The following is a 19,308-nucleotide window of genomic DNA, read 5'->3' as shown; positions in this document are numbered from 1 at the left end:
TCACTCATTAAAAAAAAAAAGACAAATTGTGTGTAAATATAAACTTGACAATAATAGAGTATGAATGAGAATAGCCTAAAAAGAGAGGTTTGAGGCAGAAAAAACAAAAAACAAAATTTTGTAATTATATCACACAATTAATAGGATTTTATACTATGAGTTAAGAAAATGTAATAGGAAACACCATACATGACTTTTTTTGTAAATTTTATTATAATCTAATATTTTCGAGATAAGATATACATACAAATTATTTCCTTAATAATTAATAAAAATATTACTTTCCTAATTATTAAAATACTATACTGTAATATCTATACATACACACACAACAAAATGACATCTACTTAATTAGAACATAATAATATATTGTATATTCCACTATACATTCACTTTCCTTAGTAGTAAATAAGAAAATATTATGAATATAAAGGATAATTTATATGAGAATATTTTCTTGATAAAAGAATAGAAAATTTTCCTTAGTATAGATCATGGCTTGTGCAGAGTTCTAGATATGGATAATGCGAAAGAGTTGCTAATCTCCATGATCGATGCTGGATTTTCGCCTAGCTATTGCACCTATTCTTGGGTTATAGATGGATATTGTGAACTCAACGATGAAGGTGCAATTCTACGACTTCTAGATGATTTTGAAGGGAGAGGTCTCTGCATTGGTTTGTCAGTATGCAGGGCTCTGATTCGGAGGTTTTGTAAGAGAGAAAGGATTGCTTCTGCTGAAAGAGCCTCCAGTTTGATGCAAGAGAAGGGTATATCAGGGGACAGCATTATATATACGAGCCTTGCGTATGCTTATTTGAAAGGAGATGTCAAATCCTCATCAGCATTGCTTGACGATATGTATAATAAGAGGTTGATGATAACTCTCAAGATCTACAGAAGTTTTAATGCTTCCTATGCGGGTGAAAGTCACATCTTGCGTCTCTTTTGGGACAATCTCGTTGGCAGGGGTCTCATATCGAAAGCTATACTGAAGGATATAGAGCAGTCTGACTTGCTCTTGTAGAGTAACTGAGTAAGGGCTCAGTGGTAGAGATCTATTGAACTGTGAGTCCACAGATGGGCCGCTAGCATCAATATTATCAAATTTGGACTGAAGTTGGGTCTCACGATTTACATGCCACTGGGGCTGAGGTTACAACTTTCAATACATCATTCCTCAGCGTTGCATTGAGATTGAAAGCTCGTGGTATCTCTCCATAAGAGGGGCATAAACTGTTTATGGAGATTGGGATCTGGAAGTAAGCCTCTCATTCCGTTGTGAATAAATATGTCCGGGGAAACTCAGTTTGTTTTTGTAATTTTACAGAGTAGCAGATGGAAAATGAGATATCGGTTAGATGACAGCAAAGCATATCCGGTCATCCTTTCGAGTTCATAACTTTATCTTTGCCTGTCAAACTTGGAAATTTATTAATCCATTTCAGAGCATACACTATAATGACACTATCAAAGAAATTGTGAGCTCATGATAATGAAAGGAACCAAAGTGGACATTCATGTAGATTGTTCCATTGTCCTTTCTCATTGCACTAATAATATAATTTTCCTCTCTTGCAAGTTTGCGATTCTCTTCCTTCTTCCGGGCTAGAAGAAGCATCTCGTTGTACCTGTCTGATGGAACTCAAAAACTGTGGCCGCTGCAGGGACAAGTTTGTTTTGAGGCAGAAGGCAAAGCAGGAGTGAGGAGGTTTAGTAGGGCACAGCCGCTATAGATTTGAATCATGTTGCAGAGAGCATCCCAAGTGAACCAAATGATTATGTTGGTATTCGTTTTATATTTTTGAATACGAGACGGCATGAGAATTCAGTTAAGGACTTTGTTATTATTTATTTATATATTTTTTAATGGCGTTCAATTGAAAGCTCATGCAACCATAAGGAGGTTTCATTCTTCATGGCATTTTTTGAGATATTGCCTTACGCTTTATATATTGGGTATATATATATATATAGATAGAGAGAGGAAACTAGTTGGGTAATTATGCGGTGCTTGGACTTATAAAATTTAACTAGTTGTAGCTAATATTTAAGTATTATCACAAGATAAGATAAAACTAAAAGGAAGTAAGCAAATGATGTGAAGGTTCGAGAACAAGTAGCAGACAGTTCATAATATTAAGACGAAAGTGAAGGAGGAATCCTTAATTCTCTAGGAAATGTCACTATTTTTCGAAGATCTAGCGCGAAATGGGTGGCATGGCGCAGAGAAGAGGGATGTTGGGTACGAAATGGGATACATATCTTACAATTGAAATTTATTCATGTTTTTATTTCCTCTTTTCCTATCCATTTATGAAACTCGTGAGACTTTTTTATAATTCAAAATTGTATTAGTTAAAGACACCCAAGAAAGTCCCGAATATTATCAACATGGATTGGTTCAAGTGGTTCGGCGTTTGTTCCGGTTAAGCAATGTTTAAAATTCGAGTCCTTATGAATGCAGAAAATTTACGATGTGATAATTTTACTCCTCAGTGAGCCGACTTTACTCGACTAGATTAATCGGGCACAATTGGGCTTTTGAATACTATGGTTTACACCGAAAAAAAGTCCCGAATATTCAAAATTGCATGGATTCAGGTTTGGTTTTACTTTAAGTATTTGGAATCGGCTTGGTTCAATTCCAAAGCTTACAAACGGAAAAAAAAAAATCGAACCAAATATGTATATACAATTAAATTTTTTTTATGAAAAGGGGACGTAATACAATTACGGGTGAATTGCGCTGATGGTACAAAAAGATTTACAAATGTTTCAATAAGGTATAAAAAGTTTTTTTTACTACTTGATGGTACAAAATGTTTTAAAGTTGTTTCAGTATAGTACAAATCGTCATCTCGCCATTGACGCCGTCAAGCCGTCCTTTACAAGATCTGTAAATTTTGCACCATCATGTAACTTACGTAAAACATTTCGTACTATTAAGTTACAATTTCAACACATTTTGCACAATCATGTAACGTTCTACAAAAATCGATTTTGCACCATCAGTATCGACTTGACGGCGTCAATAGCGAGATGACAGTTTGTATTATACTGAAACAACTTTGAAACATTTTGTACCATCAAGTATAAAAAAAAAACTTTTTGTACCATATTAAAACATTTGTAAAACTTTTTGAACCACCAATGCAATTTACCCTACAATTAATGACACTCGCCATCATATGACTTATAGATTTCATATTTAATTCTACCCCTTATTTAGCTTTTCATTCAATTTTTTTTATTAAGTCAATAAATCTTCTTTGTCACGGAAAAATTAAATTTTCCATTCCCATGGGCCTCAGGCCCTTAGCCCATATTTGCTTTAGGTTTTATATTAGCTTAGTTAGTACCAATATATGCCTTTTATTTTACATGCGTTTATTTGATTAATTACTATTACATAATTTTTTGGATATGTAAAGTGTTTAACTTTTCATCCTCAAGGTTTATGTCTAGTTTATTCGAATTTAGAGGTATTATTGGTGTTATTTGTTTAAATTTAGAGATGTTATTTGTATCGAACCCGAGACTTCTTAATTACCAGGTAATGACATAGTCCATTGCGCTACACCTTCTTTTGATAAATTTTATAGTTTGTTTTCTTAAAAGATTGGTCACGTTCAGTTTAAGTTTGGATTATTCAAAACTCAAATTTGTAGTTTGGTTTTAAAGATTACATAATTATGATACAACAACTATACTAGGAAAGCTAGGATTGTAGATCACTATTTCCTCTATTAGGTTTTTTCCCCATCAGCGCATCGACTTCAGCTGACTGCAACCAGTGGCCACCCCTCACCCTCTAGCCGGGTTAACCTAGCTTTCTTTCACCTGGCCTCTGGCCTCTCCCCAGCCTCTAGCCATGGTCTTTGTTTTCTTTTTCTCTTAGCTGCAATCTTGTACTCGCAATCAACTCTGTGGAAGGAGTTAGAAGAAGATTTATTTCCTTAGGACTTGACACTGCCATCTTAGGATGCTGAGGCTTGTTTTCTGGGAAGGAGAGACCGTAGAGAGGACACTGGAACGCACTTGACAAGCCATCCAATGGGCCAAGTTAGTGATGCTATCCCAATGCAGGCAGCCCACTGTGTCCAGCCCAGCCTCTCGGTGTTTGCGGACTTATTGAGGAACTCGATCATCAGCACCTGTAAAACTAAGGTGATTCCAATGATCCCAATGAACAGCTTATTCTTGTGGAGGCCATTGAACACGTTCTTTTCCTCGAGCTTCCTGGCATTGAACTCGTTGAAGACCTGGCAGAGGACGAAGCAGTTGAAGATGATTGTGTTCTTGACCACCTCTCCCACCCCGAAAATGGACCTGCCCTTGAACTGAAGGATCAGAAGGACAGTGACTTGATATAAAGCTTGAGCAAGGAGATTTCTCCACATGACGAGGGTTATAAGCGGCTCAGATCGCCCCACGGGTGGGTGGTTCAGGAGATTGTTCGTGGGCCGCTCTGTAGCCAGCGCAAGAGCACCCAAAGTGTCCATTATCAGGTTGACCCATAGTAGTTGGACCGCAGTCAAGGGGACTTCACCCGAAGATACTGCCCCTATGAAGTTGATCACAAGCGCGGTCACATTCACTGTGAGCTGGAACTGGATTATCGTCTGGATATTGTTGTACACACATCGGCCCCACCCGAGAACAGCCACCACTGAGGCAAAGTTATCATCCAGTATGACTATATCGGAGCTTTCTTTTGCCACCTCGGTCCCTTGGATTCCCATGGAGAGGCCGATGTCAGCCTGCTTGAGGGCCGGGGCATCATTTGTCCCGTCTCCTGTGACTGCAACCACGTGGCCCTTCTGCTTTAGGGTTTGCACCATTAGGAGCTTATCAAATGGGGAAGATCGGGCCATCACGCGGATCTTGTCTACTGCCCCAAACCTCTGTTCAGGTGAGAAGTTTCGGAACTCCACGCCTTCAACAATCATCTCATCGATATTGGAGTTGTCTTTGGGGGTTTCAAGAATGCCGCACTCAATGGCAATCGCCCTCGCAGTGTGGACATTGTCTCCGGTAATCATCTTAGTGTTCACCCCCGCATTCTTGCATGATTCCACTGCTGATCTAACATCCGGGCGGCATGGATCCTTGAGCCCCACCACACCCAAAAGCGTCAATTCACTGTCCTCAAGATAGCTCTCGTGGGGCTGCGGGTCGGTAACTTCTCTGTGAGCAAACGCGATGCAGCGGAGGCTGTTTGCAGCCATTTTCTCAATTGTCGCCCTGATCTGACCTCTTGCTTGAGCATCAAGCATTTGTTTGTCTCCATCCTGGGAATAAAATTGCGAGCATTGTGCTAAAATCATCTCAGCTGCTCCCTTCCAATGCACATAAATACATGCACCTCTCCTCATTAATATCCCACTCCGCTTCTTCTTCTCCGAGTTGAACGCTTCGACTTGAATAATTTGGCAACCGCGCTTCAGCTCATCCATCTTCAGGCCCAGCTCAATCACACCCCATGAGAGGATGGCTTTCTCTGTCGGGCTACCTGAAACTTCTGGAACCGAAGCAGTACCCTCTGGCCTATAAACAGTTCCTGTTGTGTTCAGCCCGATCCCTGCTAGGAACAGCTCAAGGACAGTGGGTGCTACATCATTATTCTTGACTTGTTCTTTCCCGACCCAGAACTCGGTGACCTTCATCTCATTCAAAGTCAGCGTGCCAGTCTTGTCAGTGCAGATGGTTGTGGCGGAACCCATCGTCTCACATGCGGAGAGCTTCCGGACCATGGCATTGTCAGACATCATTCGCTTCATCGAGTAAGCAAGAGTAAGAGTGACTGCCAGAGGCAAACCTTCGGGAATTGCAACCACTACAATCGTCACTGCTGTGGCAACGATCCTTAGAACAGCATTCATCACATCATGTGTAATCGTATGACCACTTCTAAATTCCACACGTCCATTCTCATCACGGGTCTTCCCGGTGAAGTACCTGGTATGTCAACCATATCAATTTGATATCCAAGGTATAAGATTAATGTACGCTACATCGTTTCAATTATCTTACTCGTGTTTGAGTTTATCAAACTTATTTTGCAGGCAGGCCCTAGTACAGTAATTAATATGATATATGAACTTACCTAATAAGAAAATAGGGGTGCATATTCAGCGGTACCTGATCATCAGGACTACGAGGACAACCAATGCAACCGTAAGCCTGATTTTCCCGATGCTTGAGGTGAGTTTGTTGAGTCGGGCCTGCAAGGGAGTTTCCTCGGCCAGGTCACAGGCCACTGAGCTCATTATCTCTCCCCAGGCTGTGTTCATCCCCACCGAGGTCACCATCATTCGGGCATACCCATCCGTCACCTTTGTCCCCAAGAGGAGGAAAGGATTCTCGTTGTCGTTCACCTCCACATGATCGTTCTTCCCAGTCATACTCGACTCGTCAACCTTCAAGGAATGCCCGTCCACAAAGAGGCCATCAGCAGGAACCTGATCCCCAATCTTGAGACACACGAGGTCGCCCACGAGGACCTCAAAGATTGATATTTTCTGCCTCCGGCCTCCTCGAAGGACCTCGACCATTATGTCACTGCTCAAGTTTGAGAGCTTCTGGAATTGTCGGCTCTGCTTGTAGTTGCTAACGGCCGAAACAACCACAACTAGGAAGCTCGCGATGATAGTGCTACCTCCTTCATGCCAGCCTTCGTTCAAGCCGTGCTGTTTGATACCAAACGCAAGAGAGAGGACCGCGCAGCCCAGGAGGATCAATATGGTCAGGTCCTTGAAGGCTTCCAGGACGAACGTGAAGAACTACTTTGCAGGCGGTCTGGTGTACCTATTCTCGCCGAAGACATTCTTTCTATGTGCAAGATCAGTTTCATCATCTCCGCTCAAGCCATTTTCCTGGTCAGTTTCAAGAACCGAAGCGAGCCTACTCACCCCACCGAATTTTGCCAGCGCCTCAAGGGTTTTCCCCCTAATCATGGGGCTAAGAGACTTTGGATCGACTTTCTCATCCTTCCCATCCTTCGAACAATCGTCACCAGGAGGGACGTCGATCGCCACATAGGAGAGCGACCGGAGGATCCCGAGGTTGTTCCCGAGAGCCTTCTTGGTGAGGGACTCGAGCACCTTAGTGAAGTAGATGGCAGTGCAGGCGAGGCGGAGCCTCCTCCGGTGGGCTAGCCTCACGACTGGTGATGAGCAGCTGGTGGTTTCATCAACAGCTGTGATCTCTCCAGGTTTTCGAAGCCTAAGAGACATTGTAACACCCCGAAAAAAGATCGAAAGCGAGCTTTCAATAGTTTTGACTACGAGAAATCGGGTAAACGGTGCTTACTGGGAAGTGTCTAGTGTATTGTGAGATAGGGTGGCTCATGTGTATATATAGCCTTGCCATCAGTAAATTAATGCCGGGAATAAATTTATGGCATTTTCCAAGAAGCTTCGCGGCTTTTTTTTTTTTTTTAACTTCCCTTAGAATTCATAACGGATCCTATTCGGGAATATTATTTGATATCATATAGATATGGAAACAATTGTAATTTCACGTATTATCATTGTGCTGTATACATATATCTTGGCTGCCCTCGTTGGATGCAAGCAGCTCATTCCGATCTTGCTGCATGCAAATTGTATGATAGGAATCCAAAAAATTTTGCCATATCTGAATGGTACTGTGTTAAGGAGAAAAAAGATTGATAATATACCTGTCTTGACTCGACCCTGCTTCGATAACTTGCTCGTATCGATGATGAAAGCAAGCATATGGATGATCTTACCATACGCGTTTTAAGAATGCCACTTTGGTGATAGGGTCGCCCGCAGATGAAAAAAGCAATTCACGGACAATGAATTTCTTCAGTATATGCGTCCTCTTTGATACATTGTTGAATCCTCGTTATTATTATACCTTTACTAAGATCCTCTTATATCATGACTCACAATAATAAATGATCACTATAATTTCAACGATGATACTGACGAGCATTCGATAATTACTGCACGGATCTAGGAATCAAATGGTCAGAAGCTTTGATCAATTTATTTACCATCACTCAAAAATCGGAATCAACGATAAAATGCTTCAAGTTAATGTTAAAAAAGGATATAAGAAGAGATGTCATTTCTTCTTCTTCTTCTGATTCCGATAAAATGCTTCAAGTTAATGTTAAAAAAGGATATAAGAAGAGATGTCATTTCTTCTTCTTCTTCTTCTTCTTCTTCTTCTTCTTCTTCTTCTTCTTCTTCTTCTTCTTCTTCTTCTTCTTCTTCTTCTTCTTCTTCTTCTTCTTCTTCTTCTTCTTCTTCTTCTTCTGCGACTTCCAGTACAAGAAATATGGGCATTAGTGATGGAAAAGTCCACCACAGATAGGTCAATCCATGACCAAGACCTGTAAAGCCTTATGGCAACAGATATACTTTTTCTGCCGAAAAGTCAACCGCCCAACTGTGCCGGATGTCAGAAGACACAGATTTGCCCCGAAGTTTGCCCCGAAATTTCTAATGGGTGCCTTGCGCGGCGTGATGTGACTATGGCAGTATAAAATCTGCTTGATAAGATGCTGACTTTTCATTTAGGTTGGTGAATGGATTCATATCCAATTAAAAATTTTGAGTACATTAGTTAGGGTAGTGAACCAGCTTGCTTATACATCTCAAGATATATATTCTCTCTATAATTGTGATGTAAGATAACAGCCCGATGCAACAGTACTTCGAGTCGATCTGGCAAATGGTAGAGATTGGAATGCGATTTAGGATGCGATGAAGGGGTAATTAAAATCTTGCAGTTTTAGGACATATGGTAAAATAAGAAAAGAGAGAGATATGCAAAAAAACGTATAGACTTGGGTGATCTCACGCACAGTTAAACACTATTTCTCTCTTCATCTATAATAGTGTGATTCTATACGAATCACAAATTATTTCATCATAAATTGCAGATAGATTCTCTAGAGATATACATATATATACACAGACTAATTAATTGTTGGGAATGGATGTGCTCAACCAAACGATAACGCACCGATTAATCTTCCTCCCCTACTAGTGTAATCGAAATAGGAACCAATCAAATCAACCAACAAGCAATGAAGAAAAGAATACAGAATTTTACGTGGAAAACTCCGATGTGGGGAAAAACCACGGGACCAACTTCAAATCAACAATCCACTATTAATGGAGGTTACACAATGTTTTTCATCAAGGGTAAACCCTTGGATCACCAAATTCAAGAGTAACACTCTCTTGGATCACCCAAATACCAAATTCGTCATCCACACCGGGTGGTTCACAAAGTCAGCTGAAACAGTACCTACAGAGCTCTAATAGGAATTCTGACTGTTCAAAACTTAACCCCACGTGTTGTGAAGCTGCTGCCAAAATTTCGTCCTGATCGGAGTTCGTTTGACTTCCCGATCGAGGGTTGATCTAGCTCTGGTCGCACAGAAAAACAGCTCTCTGTTCTCTGTATTCTACAGCTTCTTTGTACTGTTCTACTATCTAAATTATGTCGCCTCTTCCTCAGCTGTTTTGCTAAAATTAACCCTACAAAAGTGGGTCATTGGGCCTATTAAAGCCCGATAAAAGCCCAACATGATTTGGCCCAACTTCCTCTAAATTGGAGGAATACCCAACAAACTCTCCCTCCCGACTATTTGGAGGCTTCGAACATACCGGCTAAATTCCGGCAAACATGTAGCTTCTCCTTAGCGAGAGGTTTTGTCATCATATCAGCTCCATTCTCATCAGTGTGTACTTTGTCTAGCTTCACCAACTTAGACTCCAATACATCTCTAATCCAATGAAACTTAATATTGATATGCTTCGAACTCGAATGAAAAGTGGGATTTTTGCAAAGATGAATGGCGCTTTGACTATCACAGTGCAGAACATACCTCTCTTGCTTCAAGCTCAACTCATGCAAAAACTTTTGCAATCACAACATCTTCTTGCAACATTCGGTCACCGCAATATATTCGGCTTTCGTTGTAGACAAAGCGATGCACTTTTGAAGCCTTGATTGCCATGAGATAGTTCCCCCTGCAAAATTCATCAAGTATCTCGAAGTGGATTTCTGGGAATCGATATCTCCTACCATATCCGCATCCGTGTAGCCCACTAACTCCGACTTACCAGTGCCAAAGTGTAAACACACCTTGGATGTTCCTCTGAGATACCTCAGGATCTACTTAACGGCATTCCAATGCTCTTTCCCCGGATTGGAGAGAAAACGACTAACCACACCAACAGAATGAGCGATATCTGGTCTTGTACAGACCATGGCATACTTCGAACTCCCTACAGCTGATGAGTAAGGGACTTTCTTCATCTCTTCTTTCTCCTTCTCACTTGTAGGACATTGCTTCGAACTAAGTTTGAAATGAGAAGCAAGTGGTGGTGAAACTGGTTTAGCATTACCCATATTGAACCGATCCAAAAATCTTCTCGATGTACTTCTCTTGAGAAAGCCAAAGTTTTCCACTCGATCTGTTACGAAAAATATGTATCCCAAGAATCTGCTTCGTCGATCCCAAATCCTTCATGGCAAAGGACTTGCTGAGCTCTTTCTTCAACTCTGTAATCTTGCTCATATCATGACCGACCAGCAACATATCATCCATATATAACAGTAAAATGATAAAATCACATCTCGGATTGTTTTACGAACACACAATGATCTGAAGTTGTCCGTGTGTAGCCATGGCTCAACATGAAAGAGTCAAACTTTTTGTACCACTGCTGAGGTGCTTGCTTAAGCCCATACAAGCTCTTCCTTAGCTTGCACACCAAATGCTCCTTACCTTTAACTCGAAATCCTTCAGGCTGCTCCATATATATTTCTTCCTCCAAGTCACCATGCAAGAAAGCTGTTTTTACATAGAGCTGCTTGATCTCCAAATTCAGACTTGCTGCCAATGTGGGAACAACTCGGATAGATGACATCTTGACCACGGGGGAGAAGATCTCCTCGAAGTCAACTCCTTTCTTCTGGTTGAAACCTTTCATTACCAGTCGAGCTTTGTATCGAGGTCGTGAGTTCTCTGTCTTCAACCTGTAGACCCATTTGTTCTTTAATGCTCTCTTACCTTGCAGTAGCTTCACTAGGTCATACGTGTGATTTTCAGACAAGAAGTTCATCTCCTCATTCATCACCTTCAACCAGTGCTCCTTGTGCTCATGTGCCACAGTTTCATCATAGCACTCAAGTTCCCATCCGTCAGTCAGTAGCACATACTCATGAGGCGGATATCTTGTAGAAGGTCATCTTACTCTGTCCGATCGTCTAGGTAGATTACCTGAGGAATCTCACCCCCAGTCGTGGTTTCTTCATACTCACCAGGTACCTCTTCCACTGGATGCTCTACATCAACCGATACAGGAATATAGATCTCACGAGGACTGCTTACTTTGGCCTTCTCTAACTTCTGCAAATCCTCGATTGTCTGGTCCTCAAAGAACACAACATCCCTGCTCTTGATGATCTTCTTGTTATCAGGGTCCCAAAACCTGTACCCGAACTCTTCATGTGCATAACCCAAAAAGATGCACTAATTTGCCTTGGCATCGAGTTTTGATCTTTCATCTCGAGGAATGTGAACAGATGCCCTGCACCCGAAGATTCTGATATGCTTGTACGATACTTTCTTGCCGGTCCACACCTGCTGGGGTACATCTCCATCAAGTGCAACTGACGGTGTAGGATTAATAAGATCAACCGCTATCCTCATTACCTCGCCCCAGAAAGACTTAGACAGTTTCGCCTGAGAAAGCATACAACGAACTCTCTCAATAATTGTGCGGTTCATCCTCTCTGCAAGCCTGTTCTGTTGTGGTGTCTTCGGTACCGTCTTCTCAAGTTTGATACCGTGAGTCCTGCAATAGTTCTCGAAAAGACCCCTATACTCACCGCCATTATCAGCTCTGACACATTTCAGCTTCATGCCCGTTTCTCTTTCCACTGCTACATGGAAGTTCTTGAAAATCTCAGTTACCTGATCTTTAGTTCTCATAGGGTAAGCCCAAACCTTCCTGGAGTGATCATCTACAAAGGTCACAAAATATAGAGCACCACCAAGAGATCTATCCGACATGAAACAAACATCAGTATGCACAAGATCTAGTATATGATCGCATCTAGAGAGACAACTTCTAACAAAAGAAACTCTCATCTACTTACCAGCTAATCAGTGATCACAATTGCTCAAGTGCATACCTTTAACGGGCAAAGACTGCTTTCTAGCAAAAATTTGAATACCTTTCTCACTGATATGCCCAAGTCTCCTGTGCCATAGCTCGATATGATAATCCTCAACAACATTAATCTGACCGGAGTTGTGTCTGACACGCAACTTGTAGAGAGTGTCAGTCTTCTGACCCTGTGCCACAATTAACGAACCCTTGGAGAGCTTCCATCTCCCATTACTAAATTCGTTACTGTAGCCTTCATCATCAAGCTGACCTGTCGAGATTAGGTTAAGGCGAATTTCTGGAACATGCCTCACCTTCTTCAGAAGCAACTTGTAGCCAAGCTCGGTCTCTAGACAGACATCACCAATACCGACAATCTTGCATGACTGTCCATTCCCCATTCTCACATAACCATAGTCTCTGGTAGTGTGAGATAAGAAGAAATCCCGATGAGGAGTGACATGAAACGAGGCACCTGTATCTGCAACCTAGGTAGAGTCCTGACAAGTGAAATTCACATAGGCTTCATCATAAATGATGTAGGTCTCTCCATCAGATGCCACTGTTGTAGTGCCTTCTTCCTTCTTACTCTCACGGTTACCATTCTGATTTTTCTTTAGAGCTCTACACTCCCTTTTGTAGTGTCTCTCTTTTCCATAGTGATAGCAAGTGACCCCTTTTCTCATCTTCGACTTTGATCTACCCCTCGATTTGCCACGTGAGTTACTATGCTTGGAAGAGAAATTTCTGCTTTGACTTCTCCCCCGTTGTTCAGTAACTAAAGCTTCAGACCGAATGGAAATCCCTGAGCCTTTCCTTCTAATCTTCTCATTAAATAAACTGTCTGTTACCGTGGCCAACGATAGCTTCCCGTTTGGCGCAGAATTGCTTAATGCAACCACAAGTGTGTCCCAATTTTCCGGTAGAGTCCCTAAAAGTAGACAAGCCTGTAACTCATCGGGTAATATTATCTCCAGGTTTTGTCAACTGGTTAATAATATTTTGAAAATTACTCATGTGCACAGCTATATCACCTCCATCCTGGTAACGAAGATGAATCAGCTTCTTCACGAGGAATGCCTTATTTTGCGGTGTCTTCCTCGCATAGAGATTTGTTAATTTATCCCACAAAGCTTTCGCATTTGTCTCCTGAGCAACACGATGATAAATACTATTGTCTATCTACTGTCGAATCAAACCAATAGTTTTCCGATTTGTGCGTTCCCAAGTCTTGTCATCCTTATCTTTGGGTTTCGCAGAATCCCTTTCAATGGGATCGTACAAATCCCTGCAAAATAGAAGATCCTCCATCCGAGACTTCCATATAGAGTAGTTGGTTGCATTCAACTTAAACATAGATCCTGTAGACTCCTCCATCTCAAAAACAACGAAAAAACTCAAACTTCTCTAACTCGAGGCTCTGATACCACTTGTTGGGAAGGGATGTGCTCAACCAAACAATAACGCAGTGATTAATCTTCCTCCCCTATTAGTATAATCGAGATAGGAACCAATCAAATCAACCAACAAGTAATAAAGAAAAGAACACAGAATTTTACGTGGAAAACCCGATGTGGGGAAAAACCACGGGATCAACTCCGAATCAACAATCCACTATCAATGGAGGTTACACAATGTTTTTCATCAAGGGTAAACCCTTGGATCACCAAATTCAAGAGAAACACTCTCTTTGATCACCCAAATACCAAATTCGTCACCCACAGCGGGTGGTTCACAAAGTCAGCTAAAACAGCACCTACATAGCTCTAATAGGAATTCTGACCGTTCAGAACTTAGCCCCACGTGTCGTGAAGCTGCTACCAAAATTTCATCCCGATCGGAGTTCGTTTGACGTCCCGATCGAGGGTTGATCTAGCTCTGGTTACACAGAAAAATAGCTCTCTGATCTCTGTATTCTACAGCTTCTCTGTACTGTTCTGCTATCTAAATTCTGCCGCCTCTTCCTCAACTGTTTTGCTAAAATTAACCCTACAAAAGTGGGTTCTTGGGCCTATTAAAGCCCGATAAAAGCCCAACATGATTTGAGCCAAACTTCCTCCAAATTGGAGGAATACCCAACATTAATTCGTTTTACGTAATTACTCTCTCTTTTTTTTTCGATTACAAGAGAGGTTCATAGACTTAGGATAATGATATGTAATTACTCTTGTATACTTAAATTCTTTTAACATATAATATAATGGAATTATCCTTTTTATATATATGATGGTGATATAAATATGTGCATGCATAAAACATTATACCTAAGCTAATGTGCTCACATCTTTATTCCATCTTCGAGAATAAAAAAAAGATATTAATTATAAATGTTCACAAAAAAAAAAGAGATACTACAAATTAATCATCTTATTATGAAGTGAACATGAAATTTTGAAGATAAAGCATTCGAGCTTTTTTCATAAAGAACTAGTTCTTGCAATTGTTTTGGATATCTTGTACCCTAAAGCTTCAAATGGTCAAATAACGCGGACATAACTTTCATTTAGTGTGATTTGAATTAATGAATACTTGCTTTGCATCTTATTGTCCTGTATGAATCAAGAAAACTAGCTAAGATTTGGCCTTCCAACTTGGAACATGAGATTATTACTTACGAGCGTAGAAACTGAAAAATCATCAAGAAAATTGTAGAACTTTTGAGAATGACATTAATCAGTTGATGGATATCTGATCTTCCAATTCTTCCTTTTTCTATATACATATTTAAATTTCTCAATTTGAGAATTAACAAGTAAAAGTTGTAGTGATGCAAAAAAACAAAACTTTTTTTTCCCGCTAAAACTTATTTTTCCTTTATATTTTACAATAAGATATATGGAGGGTTAGTTTTAGTGAAGAGTCGTCTTACTCGATCTACCTTAGCTGAGCATAATTCCTCCTTAATTTCCATTACCATGATTGTTTTCATCAAAGCTATTCATCTCTTTGCATGCATATGGTATTGCGCATGTATTCTCTCACAAAAGCAAGTACAAAGAGAGGGAGGCAGTAAGCTCAGTGGAGTGGTAAAAGTAGCAGACATGGAACTAAGAGGTTCAGGTTTGGTTCTTGTTTATGACATTTCTATTTATTTTATTTTCGTTATTATTGTACTAGTGGTTCAATGACATATCTTACGACAAAAAACTAAATAAAAGAAGCAAAGTGATGGGTAAAGGAAGACTTTGCGAACCACAATCCACTTCTACTTTGTTTTAATTATGTATGGGTAAAGGAAAATTCCCAATACCAAACTTTCCAAGCTAGTCAAGCAAAGTGATCGTGTAATTTTTTTGCTGTTAGTAAGTCTGAAGTGCGAGTTTAGAGAGAACAAGAAAACCAAGATTTCCCGCCCGATCCACAGGAATATTCGAGATTCCCAGAGTTTGACACCCCGTGTCCCCATAAATTCGTTAACTAACAGGACATATTCTGAAGCAATAAAGCAGCCTCGGACATATTCTCCTTTTCGATAAAGATTCCGGTGTTGGCCCAGTCAATTGGTTACGAGACAGATCCCTGCAGAATGGAAGAACAATTCCAATGTAACGTTAATGCTTGTTGATTCTTTTGTTGAAATATTCTTGCTGTGTTAGTCTTTTAATTGAACAACTCAAACAAAGAAATAAGCAAACACTCACAAGGACATCAATGCTAATGCATTGATGTTGTGGTATTTATTTGAATGAACAAGAATTGATATTTTTTTATTCAGGAAAGTATAATACATATACATATATGTTATTTTTTTAATTACAAATATAATTTCACGATTCACGATTCAATTTCACGATTCTCGACTCAATTGGTTCGGCTTCTTTCCATGTCGGCTTCCAAGTCCCTGCCGCTCAGTGCTATCTTCAAGGTCTGGAGGGAGCTTAGCCTCCCCGATGACTTCGAGGATTTCGTAATCTCGCCGAACTCTCACATTTTCCAGCTCTCCGATGCCCACGAACCGAACGCCCATATCCTGAAGCTGGTCGACTCTTCTGAAGTACTGGAGACCAATCATTTTGAGACAGCGGTGGAGAAATCGAGGGCTGCGAAATGTTGTAGGGAAGACTCTGATATTGATAGAACCGAGATTCAGCTCAGTTTCAAGCACGGGTTTTCCGCCGGGAATGAGGCTGAGCAAGGACTTCATGGCCAAGGTGAAGAGATGGCAGAGGTTGCCATATGCGGGGCCCTACGAGGAGATGGAGGAGAAGAGAAGGTCTAAGGCTGGAGCCATGGAACTGGAGAAACGGGTAGTCGCAGTCGTTCTCGAGTTCCTCAGTTTGACTCTGGAGAAGATGGTTCGAGGTGGAGAAGATTAGCCATTTCAGGAATTGGTTCGGGATTGATTTGAACATAAGAGACCTGTTCTTGGATCACCCGGGGATCTTTTATTTATCGACTAAAGGGAACACGCAGACCGTGTTTCTCCGAGAAGCCTGTGAGAGAGGAAGCCTGATTGAACCAAACCCGGTTTATCAGGCAAGGAGGAAGCTTCTTGATCTGGTTGTTTTGGGTCGGCATGCTATGCGTAGTAGTGAACCGAACTTGAGAGACTCAATTGAACCCAAGGATGTAGTATTTGATTGGGATGAAAATGAGTCTTGAACGCTGAGAATGCGTCTTCCGGAACCAAATCCATCATGTTGGAGATGACCTATTGGTTTCCTCTTGCCGCTACTCATTGATGGATTCTGACTGAACAGAAATTTTGCTGCGACAGATGGAACGACTGGCAACGGAAGAAATGAATCTCTTCTATCATCTTTCCAAAGTTCATTATCGATCTTTTAACTAATCTCAGAGGTTAAATCCAATTGACGGTTCGTTAAAGTGGCTAAGCTTTTACTGAAAGATCTACAATGGCGAGGAAAGCAGAAGCCAGTCCCTTGTCCTCTGCCTGCTGTAAATGCTACATCCAGTTCGATGACCTCCCATGAGGTTTGAGCTCCTCATTCAACTTCTTCTGGCGTTGCGTCGCTTTTAAAGATTTCTGGGGCTCTTTGGTTGATAACACGGATAAAGCAGATTTTCCCATGTCCGGTTTTCTCCTGAATCAACTTTGGACATGAGATGATAACCATGTAGTGTATTAGCATTACCTGTTTAATATCCACTCCATTAACTTATGGCACACGCATAGGAAGCTATGCTAGTTCAGCTCAATCTATCAGATCAGCTGTACATTTATTTTGCTCTTGCAGTTCATGATACGATCATGTGATGTTTGATTAATCAGAGTTTCAGTTGAATCTATTTACTGTTACATTAGACCTCGAAGATAGTGCCTAATTTACTCAGAGAAACTACTGCAGAGACAGGTTTATTCCACCTCAGCTGGTGCTCGCCAATAATTTGGCATGAAGAGTTCTGACTTATGGCTCCTGCATTGTCATCAGAAACCGATTTTCAGGGACCTTGCCTGAGTTGGAGTTGAAGTTGATGTTGGAGCACCAAATGCTATTCATGTATTGACTACTCAATTGATATTGAACAGGGAAGAGCTATATTATCAGGTACGAACTCATCTCATCAAATCAAACATGTAAAAAATATTGTCGTTAACTTAACCTTTTGCTTCCGTATCATCTTTCTTGCCCACTTCATGTAGCATCAGTTTAATCTTCGACGTTTCTTATCAGACCAATCTTCATGGAATATGTTCGATGAGATGTTGATGTTTCATTTAGTCTACAAGTGATTGGGCTCATATCAACTAAAAAACTTTAGTACATTATTTAGGGTAGCGAACCAGTCTGCTTTCACAAACGAAGTTACGAGAAAATGGCTTGTAGTTACTCTGAGAGAAGCTATGATCTTGTTAGGTAGAACATGAATAGTTGAGCTATGGCATAACTGCTACCTATAAATCTCTACCTCCATTTTTTTACGATAACAATGAGAAAATGGAATTTAATAACATGCAACTATAACGGCACAAAATTATACTTCCTTTCTACTGTCACATGCCAAATGATCCTCTAGTGTAAAAGAAAAATGTCTCTAGGACCATACTTCCTTTCAATTTAAGTTTTCTTGATTATGCCCTGTCAGCTTATCAAAGAAAAAAGAAAAAGAAAAAGAAAAAAGAGGATAATAAATTCATAGTAGGATGCAGTTGGGTTTGTCGGTACTGTTCTTAGTAAAGTTTGAACCGGACCTCTAACCCTCATAAAAAGAGAAGTTTGAGTTATACCAAATCGAGTCGACAGATATACTAAAACATCAAAACCAAATGTTTCTCGCATGTGGATTCAGGTTGGAGTCCACTTTTTGGTGATTAGTGTGGGCATTAATTTGATTTACCCGACTTCTTGTATCAAAATTGAAATCAAATCAAATTAAACTTTATCGAGAGGACAAGAAAATCTTACATGATAAAAAGATATAATTGAAGAAACTGCTGAATACATATATGAGATGATTCCATTTTCCGATCTTTCGAATGCCAAGATTTTCCGTAACTCTTCATATTGAAAACGTGTGGACAGTGCGGTCCATATATATCATCATGAACAAGGCGGAAAGCTGTGGGAACTAAACGTTAGTGCCGCACGTCTCCAAAGAAAGTGTTTCTTTCAAGCTTTATATGCAAAATCAACATCGCACCTCCATGGTGGAAGAAATATTGTTATGGAGCTGCTAGCACAAAATAAAAAGAATGTTTCGTATTATGGAATGCACCACATTGTATGCCATACTTTCCGAAATTTATTTGAAAATGGAGATGGGTGCAGAAGACCAACTTTGCTTGTCCCATTTCTTTAGTAGCACATGACCTCTAGATCTAACTTTTCGCCGTATTCTCCACGTGACGAGAGTTCTTATTTCTTTTCGATTACATAAAAGATTAATAATTTAGTAAAGTGAATGAGAAGTATAAAATAAAAACAATAAGACAAACCACCGGAAAAAAAAAAAAGAAGAAAAAGAAAACAACAATACGAATATAAGTCCAACAGACAATAACGAAATCGGAATCTCTTCCCTCAGGAGGAACGCAATGGCATAGCTGCATAACCCTTTCTCTCATTTTGTTTTGATGAGGGGTTTCTTGATAATAATAATAATAATAATGATGATGATGATGATTATCTATATATGATAATCTTGGTGAATATTGAAAAGACACGTTCGATAGCATCAT

At 40.3% G+C, this 19,308-nt stretch overlaps 2 pseudogenes; one reads left to right on the top strand and one right to left on the bottom strand.

Annotated features, from left to right (window-relative positions):
* Positions 1–3,746: 3,746 nt before the first annotated feature.
* Positions 3,747–7,238, bottom strand: LOC116207952 (annotated as a pseudogene).
* Positions 7,239–15,208: 7,970 nt separating this feature from the next.
* LOC116207951 lies at positions 15,209–17,198 on the top strand (annotated as a pseudogene).
* The last annotated feature ends 2,110 nt before the right edge of the window (positions 17,199–19,308 follow it).

Source organism: Punica granatum, chromosome 5 (assembly GCF_007655135.1).
Source record: "Punica granatum isolate Tunisia-2019 chromosome 5, ASM765513v2, whole genome shotgun sequence".
NCBI lineage: Eukaryota > Viridiplantae > Streptophyta > Magnoliopsida > Myrtales > Lythraceae > Punica > Punica granatum.
The sequence above is the reverse complement of the archived record's forward strand: the minus strand, read 5'-3'. Positions and strand labels throughout refer to the sequence as shown.